Genomic DNA, 11,443 nt, shown 5'->3' with positions numbered 1-11,443 from the left:
TTGGGTTACCCAACCATTAATGGCAGCGGTCGTCTCTTGGGAGCATAATACTTTGAGATCACCAATTTATCTCCATATGACTGCAGTTAATACTATTGTGAGAAGCCCTAGATGGAGGTTAAATTCATTCAATTATATCAGAAAAAGCTGAATTTAATCTATTTCGTGCCAGGCAAAAATACTTTGAAGAAGGAGATAAGGCGGGTAGGCTATTAGCTCGATATATTAAGCAGAGAGAGGCCATGAGCTCCATCTCAGCTATCAGGGATGGAAATGGTCAGCTGGTCTCAGATCCCCATGAAAAAAATGTAGTATTTAGTGATTACTATAAGAATTTTTATAGCTCTGAATCATCAGCTTCCCAAGAAAGTATCAAGACATTTTTGTCTGACTTAAACCTTCCCAGAGTAACAAAAGATCAACTTGTGGGTCTAGACTCTCCCATCACCACTGAGGAAATAGAGGAGGTAATTAAACACCTACCCTCAAATAAGGCCCCAGGGTTAGATGGCTTTAAGTCAGAGTTTTATAAAGCATTTCCCCAAGAATTATCTCCTCTACTTTTGAATGCATATAATGAGTAATTTATGAGAAAAACATTACCGCTTTCACTCTCAGAAGCTATTATCAGTCTCATACTGAAAAAAGATAAAGAACCCTCAGATTGCAAGAATTATCGACCTATAAGTTTAACATCATATGATAGTAAAATATTATCAAAAATTCTAGCTAATTGGGTCTCAAGATGGAGTAGACGTGTTTCGAGGAAGCTCCGGCTCAACTACACTATTTTTCACCCCAAACACTCTTAATAACCTCTAATATATTGACTTGCAGAGTAAAGGACAGCTCTTTAAGTAAGATGACGAAACCTAAGAATACTAAAAAAGATAAAGACACATGTTTTTTAATTTACGACGCCTTTTCAATATACTATATTCGGACCATGCAGACAAGGCCTTGGTCATGTCATTAGACGCACAGCGCGCATTTGACCAAGTTGAATGGCCGTATATGATGTATGCTCTTAGTAAATTTGGCTTCGGGCCTCGATTTGTAAAATGGATTGAAATAATTTACTCACACCCAATGGCTTCTGTTATTACCAACCAAAATATTTCTAGTCCTTTTGCTATTCACAGAGGGACTCGTCAAGGTTGTCCGCTTTCTCCGTTTCTCTTCGCAATCGCTATTGAACCCCTGGCTGCCAGCATTAGGCAAGATTCACAAATATTACCTATCGAGAGGTTTGGTCATAAGCATCACATTTCGCTTTATGCCGATGACATACTTTTGTACATCTCTGACCCGCAGGTTTCGATGTCTCCCCTTTTGAAGATGATTAAAACCTTTGGCAGCTTCTCCGGATTTTCCATTAACTGGGATAAGAGTGTAGTAATGCCCCTCTCATCCGGAGATGATCTGACCTTTTTGCGGGGTACGTCATTTCAGATAACCTATAACACCTTCACATATTTGGGGGTGACGATAACGAAGAGACCGGAGGATCTCTTACAACTGAACTGGCAGAATAAAATTATGCAACTTAAGCAGAATATTGATTTTTGGAAGACTCTCCCTCTATCTATGGTCGGTAGAATTAATGCAATTAAAATGGTGGTGTTGCCACGGTTTCTTCATCTATTCCTCTCTGTTCCATGTTTTATAGGTGTGTCATACTTCAAACAATTAGACTCCATCATCATTCCCTTTATTTGGGGGTATAGGAATGTTAGAATCTCCAAATAACACCTATGCAAACCAAAAGCGATAGGTGGATTTTCATTGCCAGATTTCAAATTATATTATTGGGCTTCTCACCTATCCATTATAGCATGGTGGAAGAAAGGCCCACACCAGCCTCACAATCTTTGCCCTACCTGGCTAGCCCTGGAACAACAACATTGTCACAATACGTCCCTAGCTGCTCTCCTTAACAGCCCTATTAAAATAAAAAAAAACGCTTTACAATAATTGGGTTATTGGCAACACTATAAGAATTTGGAAGCAGATACAAAGCTATATAAAAGCCCCGACAGTCTACTTTGATGCTCCCATTTGTGAAAACCATTCTTTTATTCCGGGTCTCAGTGACGCCGGTTTCCAACTGTGGAGAATGAAGGGTATCTGTGTGATAGGGGATCTATATGTTGATGGCACTCTTGCGTCCTTTGCTCAGTTGTGTTCTGTATATGATGTTCCACGGTCAGGGTTCTTTCGTTTTCTGCAGATTAGGGACTATGTTAGTAAAAACATATCAAACTTTAGAACTCTTGTCAGGCACGAGACTCTGGAGGCAATAAACAAATTTGATCCGAGTAATCGCGGGGCAGTGTCTTATTTTTATAGGATTCTCACTAACGCACCGATAGACCTAACTAGAATCAAGAAAGCATGGGAGGACGAGATGGGACAGCAGATACCTGATGGTGTGTGGGAGGAAAGTTTGAAGAGTATACACGGCTGTTCAGTTAATGCTAGCCACAATCTTATACAATTCAAAACTTTACATAGACTTTATTATTCGAGAGAAAAATTAAGCACTTTTTATCCAAATGAGTCACCAATATGTAACCGGTGTAAAGCTGCAACGGGCAATTTGCTCCACTCCTTTTGGTCATGTGTACAGCTTCATACATTTTGGAAGAACATTTTTTATTTCTTTTCCACTGCTTTTGGAAAACAATGGGATCCAGATCCTCTTGTTGCAATTCTCGGAGCCCCTGGGGTTTTGCCCTTGGCCAATAAATATGAGAAAGTTGCCTTTTTGTTCGGTATGGTGATCGCTAAGAGGTTGATCTTGAAGGTTTGGAAGAAGGACTTTGTACCCACATTTGATCAATGGCTGGGAGAACTGGCAAACACACTGTGTCTGGAAAGATTGAGATATTACAACAAAGACAAAATGAATATGTTTGAGACAATGTGGGATCCTGTACTAAAATCCCTTCAATGAAGGGATTGTAGCTGGCCAAAAGATTAATGCCTGGTATGGTATGAGCCCTTGCTCCCTGGTATATTCTTGGACTGGTGTGTTTCATAATGTGGTGTATTTATCTCATGTTGCTTTGACTGTGTAACCTTTGTTATTTGATGTGCTGTTCTGTTATGTATGGTTGGGGAGGGGTATTGATGGTATTGTAGTTTGTTATATTACTAAAAATGTAAATAAAAATAAAATCAAAAAAAAAAAATTCTAGCTAATCGATTAGATCGAGTTCTAACTACATTAGTTCATCCAGATCAAGTTGGATTTATACGCACTCGCTCCTCGGCTGACAATATTAGAAGGCTTATAGACATTATGTGGGCAGTTTGAGATAGTCGGATGCCTATGGCTGCTCTATTGCTAGATGCAGAGAAGGCATTCGACAGAGTCGAGTGGCAATATCTGTTCTCAACTTTGGAATGTTTTGGCTTTAGTCATAACTTCATAAACTGAATTCGGCTTATATATGCTCAGCCAATGGCATCTGTTTTGACAAATGGAATAATTGGTCCATCATTTGAACTTAACAGAGGCACCAGACAGGGTCACCCCCTGTCTCCTTTACTCTTTGCATTAGCCCTGGAACCACTGGCAGTTGCTATTTGAAAAGAGGTCAACCTTCCAGGCATTACTATAGGACACAGCTGTCATAAACTTATGTTGCATGCTGATGATATTCTTCTTTTTATGTCAGACCCAGTTAATTCCCTTCCCTCTTTGCTCTCCTTAATTAATGCATTCTCAAAGATTTCTGGTTATAAGGTCAATTGGACAAAATCGGAGACCCTTCCACTTACTGCGTTTTGCCCTAAAAATGTATTTCCAGCTGGTATGTTTTCATGGCCCAAGAGTGGTATTAAGTAACTTGGAATAACTTTCCCACCCCAACTTACCATTTTAGTTAAGAGGAATTATGAGCCATTGTTAGATGAGGGTGGACATAGAGCGTTGGAATCAATTTTATCTCTCAATGTGGGGGAAGGTAAATGTTATTAAAATTAAAAAATTTGTACTCCCAAGTTTAACTACTTACTACAGGCTCTACCGGTACACGTTCCTATATTTTAAACAGCTTGATAAGCTCTGTAACTTATTCTTATGGAATAAGAAAAAGCCAAGATTGAATCTGCAAAAATTGCAAACACCAGCAGACAAGGGGGGCCTACGTATGACTAATTTACTTAACTAGCACTATGCCTTTCCTCTTAGACATTTGGCACATTGGTTCTTGCCCCCTGAAAGAGCTCCACCTTGGTTCACTCTTGAGACAGCAGCCTGTCTGCCACTTGCACTGTCTAGCTGTCTATCAATTAACCTTGCTCCTCAGAATCAGTCGCATCCGGTTCTCTCCCATATAAAATGGCTGTGGAAAAAGATAGCTAATTTTTTTTAATTTGACCCATATCTTCATAAATCTGCCAGCGTTTGGTATAATCCTAAACTTTGTATAGGTAAAACCCCCTTTTTCTGGAAGTCCTGGTATCAAAAAGGGATATTTGTAATAGGTGACTTATATGAGAATGGTTCACTAAAGTTCTTTGAAACACTGGTGGTGGAATTTAAATTATCCAGACAAGACTTCTGGAAATATTTACAATTACAACATCTATTGGTGAAGACTTTTGGTTCCTCCACTTCTATTCCTGCAACATGCACTACACTGGAAGAGATAAAACAGGTGTTTGGTCACGGGCATGAAGCCTCTATTTACTATAGAATGCTGATGACTGCCTTGGACTCTAATATTATGTCTCTTAAGAGATCCTGGGAAACTGATTTGAACCTCAGCTTCACTGACGAGGAATGGAATTCGATTCTTAGGAATGGGAAAATAATGTCAAGGGAACTAAGAACGAGACTGGTTCAATTTAAGATTTTACACAGAGTATACTGGACACCGTATATACTGTACAGGGTTGGTTTGTCAGATACCCCGGTGTGTTGGAAATGTCAGGGGAATAATGGCACATTAGTACATGTGCTTTGGGAGTGTCCAAAAATTCAAGAGTACTGGTCATCAGTTCACAAAGTTTTAGAAAAAATTGTTGGCCAGAATTTATCCTTTTGCAGCAAGCTCTATATTCTTGGAGACTTGTCATCATTGGTCCACTTGCCCTCTCCGCTGTCGCAATGGGTGCAGACAGTTGTTATGCTGGGGAGAAAGCTGTTGGTGGGAGAGTGGAAGGGTCCATCTATCCCCTCTCTGACTCATTGGTAAAGAACGCTCGGCAAACTTGCTGCCTTAGAAAGACTATCTTACAGATTGCTGAATAGAATTAATGAATACAACAAAAAGTGGTCCCATTATTTTTCATATGTGGGTTAAATGGCATCTCCAGCTCAAACTTAATGTGAGGGTCTGAATATACTGTAATGCTACAATTATTTGAATGTTTCTGTGGGTAGGGTATCTTTTTCTTTTTCTTTTTTTTCCTTTTAAGTTAATTTATAAATGTAGATTCTTGGTTGGTGGCAGTTTATGTTATTATCTTTTATTTTATTTTATTATTATTATTATTTCTTTTGTTTCTATTCAGTAATCTTAATTATTGTAATGGCACATGCTATGGAGAGTCCAGAAAATTTACCAATGCCAATGTTTCTGTTAGGTTAATCTGGAACTGCTGTGTATTTTTCTTTATGGAAAACCAATAAAGTTCAAGTCATAAAAGGTAGAGGTGAACACCACTTAAATCATGCGTTTCTTTGTATAGGGTTTGTAATCTTTTAAGTTGATTCTCTTTGTTAGTGTCAGTCTGTGTGTATATTCACCTGAGAACATGTAAAAGTGATCTTTCCCTGGTGGTTTTCCTGTCCAATGGTAGAAGGACTAAAGCAGACACAAAGATGGGTGAAGGACCGTGGTTCCACCATGAGCTGGGGCAAACATAAAAGCAAACGCATCCAGGATAAAATGCTTATTAAAATGAGTCAACAACTTTTCCTAAGCAAACAATCTGTGTACTGTTTTGAACACTTTAACAGTTTATTCATAACTGGACTTCTTTTTTGAAGGTGTTTCATTTCTCTTTTAAGAAGCCCTGAGGAGCTGGGGGAAAGTGTGGAAGTCCATCTTTTAAAACAGCAGTGAGTTGCTTTATTTACTCTATGTGAGCTGAACTCACATGCAAATCACTCTCCCTCTGAGGGCCATTTATGTGTTTGTTTGCCTAGTTCTCATGTGAAATGTAAATGCAAACTGTTGTGAAACTGCTTGGGAATTAGATATAACACTGTATTCTAAATTTTGGAAAGTTGAAACCTCAGACCACCTCATCTGTTTAATGTTAGTCTTTCTTATTTGTCATATATATCTTCTTTCACAACTATTTCAAACCATCTACCTTCTCTGTCTACAATATGAACATTATTGCCTTAAAAAGACTGATATCTATGAGTTCGAAATGGACAGCTGAATGTTGCCCTGGCTTTCCTGTGTTGTGCGATGCATCTATGAAGAGATTTAGTTTCCTTGATGTAGAGGTCTAAACCACACCAATTTGCACCTTAATGCATTTGAGTTCCTTGCAGTTCAGAAAAGTTGTTGTAGAAAACATAAAAATATACTGATTGTGTTAACAAGTCTTAGATGTTTATGGTATCGGATGATTTCAGTTTAAATCTAAATTAAATAATATAAAATGTCAGCTGAACTAAACTTAGCACAAAATGTAAGGACATTTGTGCTTAGTTGATTATTTTCTTTGTGGTAACAATGAAACAGGTTGGGGTCAAGATCAGGACTGCAGGTAGGCCATTTCATTCTCTCCACTTCCAAAGTCTGGAGGTAGTCTCTGATAAACCCTGTTTTATGGGGGGCGAGCGTTGTCTTGGAGGATTGAGTTTGGTCCCATACTATGGAGATATGGGATCGCCACTAGTTGCATGTTGTGGGACAAGCGCTTCATGGCCTATCTCTAACACCACCTGTTACACAGAACTTGGCCTTCAATTTAGAGATGGTACTGGGGCTCACTTCAAATAATGAAATTTGGTTGTGCAGAACACCAGTTTGAAGTTGCCCTATGACATGGGCCCTATCCTAGCAGACACCAGCTGAGTGCTGTAGCAGGAACTATGTTCACAGGTGCTGACAATCAGGTGCCTGATTGAATACCAGAAGCTCAAAATAAGAGGCAATGGCAAAATAAGCTATCTGGAACTGGCAGAGATTTGGCAAGTTTTTCATGGGCTCAATTCACATACTCAACTCTGTTGCTCAACCCACAATGGCATTTTCCTAACAAATATGACACAATTTAAGGAGAAATAAATAGGCTTTCCAATGGCATAAGATTACTGCTAAGAAGCATTGTTATAACAATTAAATATTCAATCAAATACAAATTTCCTTCCTTTTTGTACTGTTTACATTGGATAGCAAAAAAAAAAGGCAGCCCATTTCTGCAGGAAAAGGAAGAATGTATCTGTAGATGCATAATGAAGATATATTGTAAAATACTGCAACAGAAAACTGAGATAATAAAAGTTTAAATGAGGCATAAGGGTGAGTGTGACTACTAACAGTGTCTGCTAAATCCATCTCCAGTGTGTAGTTTCTGGGGTTTGTGTTGGTTATGATTAGCTCCAGAGTCTCAGATGTTGGGTTAACAAGGGGGATGTTTAGTCGGATCCATCTGAAACAAACACAAAGACACGAGGGAGGTGCAGAAAGTCATAGATAGAAAAAAACATCTAAATATTGCATTTAAAGCTACACTCACTGACAAATAAAGTTAAGCACCCAGATAGAATGATCTGATCTGAAAGCAATTTGGAGGACATGCAGACCAGTGATGGGTGTGTAAATGATTCAGTTTGCAAGGAAGTGGCACGTCTGCAAAAGGCAGCAGGGATCATATCATGTTTAGCTATGATTCTCATTTCTGCATTACCAGGAATGACCATCGTATATGCAAATGGTGGGGTCAAGAGAGGAGGACCAACCCTGCCAATGATGTAGAAAGACACACTTGCATTACTTCTGGCATCATGGTGCGGAGCCAAAAGTATGACCTCAGGTCACCTCTAGTGGTCAGTCATTATCAACATGTACAGTTTCATTTCACTGCCACAACTCCATCTCGGTGCTTAACTTATTCTGTCAGTGAATATATTTTCTATTTCTTTCCTGTCCTCTAACTGTCAAGCCAATCGAAATAAATGACCACCCTTCATGAGGCAGGTTCTTCTGAATGTCTCTTCTTTATAAAATTGGAGTTGCCCTTTATATAGCTGCATACTGCATACGGCAGTCATCCACTGCCATATGCATGCTTAGGAAGACAGTCAGAATTAAATTAAAGATGAAATGCAATCTTTGTCATTTGATTTTCTAAGCAAAACAACAATTTACAAATTAGTCTTTTAAGAATGCTCTGTATTAAGTTGAATTAGACTTGCATTTAAAGGCACTGGAACTGAATTTGACTGAATAAATTGGATTATGACTTGTGTTGGACTATATTTACTTTTTATTGTTTAATTTGTTGTACGGCATGCACAGCAAACTGGTGCTAGATGAAAACAACTAGATTAAATAGTTTGATTCAGTAGGTAGTAAAAGTTGTTTAAAAATGAAAACTTCTGGATTTCCTTATAAGTGAAAATTGTAAATATTTTGTCAAGATTTTTCACAAAAGATAAAAAAGAAAACAACTACGTTTTATGCAGTAAGTACTTGGAACATTACAATGCAATCAGGGTTGGGGATTAAATGTTAGTAATTAAATCATAAATGTGCCCTCAGCCATTATAGATCATTTTTTATTTATTTTTTTGTTACTTTCTGTTTATTGAGTTTTTCTTTTAAACAAACACATAAAAAACTCAGAACCGAAAAACAGACTGTCGATAAGAGAAATTACTCACATTCTGACTATGTTAAACATATTACAGGGTGAAAACCGTAAACAGATATAATTTCCATTTTTTGAGCAGCTTTTAAACAACAGAGGAGAGCGAGACCCGAATTATTCATCGCTCTCTAGAGATTTAGTCCATTTGCTCCATCTCTTTTTATAAAGGTCCGGTTGCAGTCTCAGCATGAACGTTAAATTTTGTGAAAAACCAAATCGTTCCAAAACTAAGAATAAATACTGCCAGTTGACACGGTCAAAAGCCTTTTCCACATCCAAGCTTGCCATTACTGCTGTGTGTTTGTTTGTCTGTATATTCTGGATTATGTGCAGTGAGCATCTTATATTATCCTGCGTTTGTCGACCACAGACTAACCCTGTTTGATCCCCATCAATCAGATCTGAGACAAACTCATTCAACCTATTGGACAAAATAGATGCGTATAATTTATAATCTTAGTTAAGGATTGATATAGGTCTGTATGAGCTGCATAATATTTTGTTTTTTCCTTCTTTTGGTAGTACCGTTATAATTGCCTCAGACCATGATGGCGGTATCGTCATTTTCTCTAAAGTCCAATTCAAGGACTTTAATAATACAGGGGACAGTTCTTGTTCAAATACCTTGTACCATTCACCTGGAAGACCATCCGTGCCAGGTGTTTTATTATTTTTTAATTTCTTTAACGCCAATTTCAGCTCTTTTCCAGTAATATGCTCAGTTAAGCTTTTATTCTGACGTTCTCCAATTGTTGGTAAATCTAAAGAATTGAGAAATATTTTAATTTCTTCTATTTCGCTTTGTTCTTGTTGTGCATATAGTGCTTTATAATATGTTTGAAAAGCTTTATCAATGCCATCCAAACTATTTTCTGCTATTCCTGTCTAGGGATCAGTTATAGAACAAATTGACTGCATGATTTGTTTTTTATGAATTCTTCTTGCAAGTAGTTTTGTTGCCTTTGGGCCAGCTTCATAAAATGATTGTTTTAGGAATTTATATTTTTTTTCTTCCTCTTTTTTATATATATCCAGAATTTTCCTCTTTATCTCTTGGATTTGTGCTCTGGTATAATCGAGTTGATTTTTGATTTGCGAGTTCTCCAATTCTTTTAATTTAGTCTCCAGTTCATTTAGTTCTCTTTCCTTCTCTTTCTTAATGGCAGTACTTAGTGATATAAATTTCCCTCTTATAACCGCTTTCAATGTGTCCCATAAAATATTAGGATTGACTTCCCCGTTGTCATTCAGTTCTAGAAAATTATTTATTTCTGTTTTTATGTCTTTTATAACTTGTTTATTATTTAGCAAGCTTGTATTTAGCCTCCAGATGTTTTTTTTTCCCCTTGTATCTAAGTTAAGTGTTAAGTATACTGGCGAATGGTCTGACAAGTTTCTGGCACCGATTTCACAGCTTTTTAATCTATGTCGATCATTCTTGAAAACCAAGAATAAGTCTATTCTTGAATATACTGCATGGGGGGGAGAGAAATAAGTAAAATCTTTTCCTGTTGGGTGTAACGCCTGCCAAGCGTCCAGTAAGCCAATATCATCCATTCCCCTCTTTAGTAGTTTACTTTGTGGTGTGCTTATTCTCTTGTTATTTGATGTGTCATTTTTATTCAGGACTGTATTAAAGTCGCCTGCACAAATCAAAATACCCCGTGACTCTGATGAAATAACTTTTAACACTTTTTTCAGAAAGTGGAGGTTATAATTTGGAGGCATATAGATAGAGAGAAGGGTGACCACATTCCCTTCAATTTTACCTTGAACCAGTATATACCTGCCTTCATCATCTCGTATTTGTTTTATAAGATCAAAATGCAAAGAGTTATGTATTAGCACCGCGACTCCTGTCTTATGAGCCGTTTTGAATGAACTATAGAAAACGTTCCTAAATCCAAATTTTTGTAGTTTCTCATGTTCTATTGGGGGCAAATGAGTTTCTTGAAGAAGTAGAATCTGAATTTTCTCCCTTTTTATCTTAGACATTACTCTGCTCCTCTTAACAGGGTTGTTGAGACCATTAACATTCCAAGAAGCTGCTCTGATATCGCCATTAATCATACCTGCATGCGAGTTTGTACATGTCGACAGTTTGAACACAAAAAACAAAGATGTAAAGAACATAACACAAACAGGATGACCTCCATCCTCAGGGGTCCGCTGTGCCCCAACATCCTACAACCTTTTTTCTTACATTGTAGGAGAAAAAGCCCTACTCTAATTAGGGGCTCCTTCTCTGCCAAAGACAGAGTTCCTTCACCTTTGAGCGAAACAGTCATTTCTCCATTAGTCCTGATCATATTTATCTTATTACATGGGGGGGGCACGGGTGTTATGACAAGAGATAATTACCGTCTGGGGTACAGATCCTCCATAATGTGCTGCTGTTACTTACAGAAGAGTTGAGGATCTGCATCAGGAAAGCTATTTATACTTGCTCTCGTTGAAATTCTCGGAGTTTCTCTCGCACACGTTTGAAGTGCGAGCTGGCCGCTTTATTCCAGTGCGCGTCCTGGTTGGTCGCTGGCTCCCCGTCTGCAGTGGTTGATCGCGGCGCGTCCACCCGGTAGCCCCTCTTCCTCATGTC

The sequence above is a fragment of the Kryptolebias marmoratus genome, linkage group LG23 (assembly GCF_001649575.2).
Source record: "Kryptolebias marmoratus isolate JLee-2015 linkage group LG23, ASM164957v2, whole genome shotgun sequence".
Classification (NCBI taxonomy): Eukaryota; Metazoa; Chordata; class Actinopteri; order Cyprinodontiformes; family Rivulidae; genus Kryptolebias; species Kryptolebias marmoratus.
The sequence above is the reverse complement of the archived record's forward strand: the minus strand, read 5'-3'. Positions refer to the sequence as shown.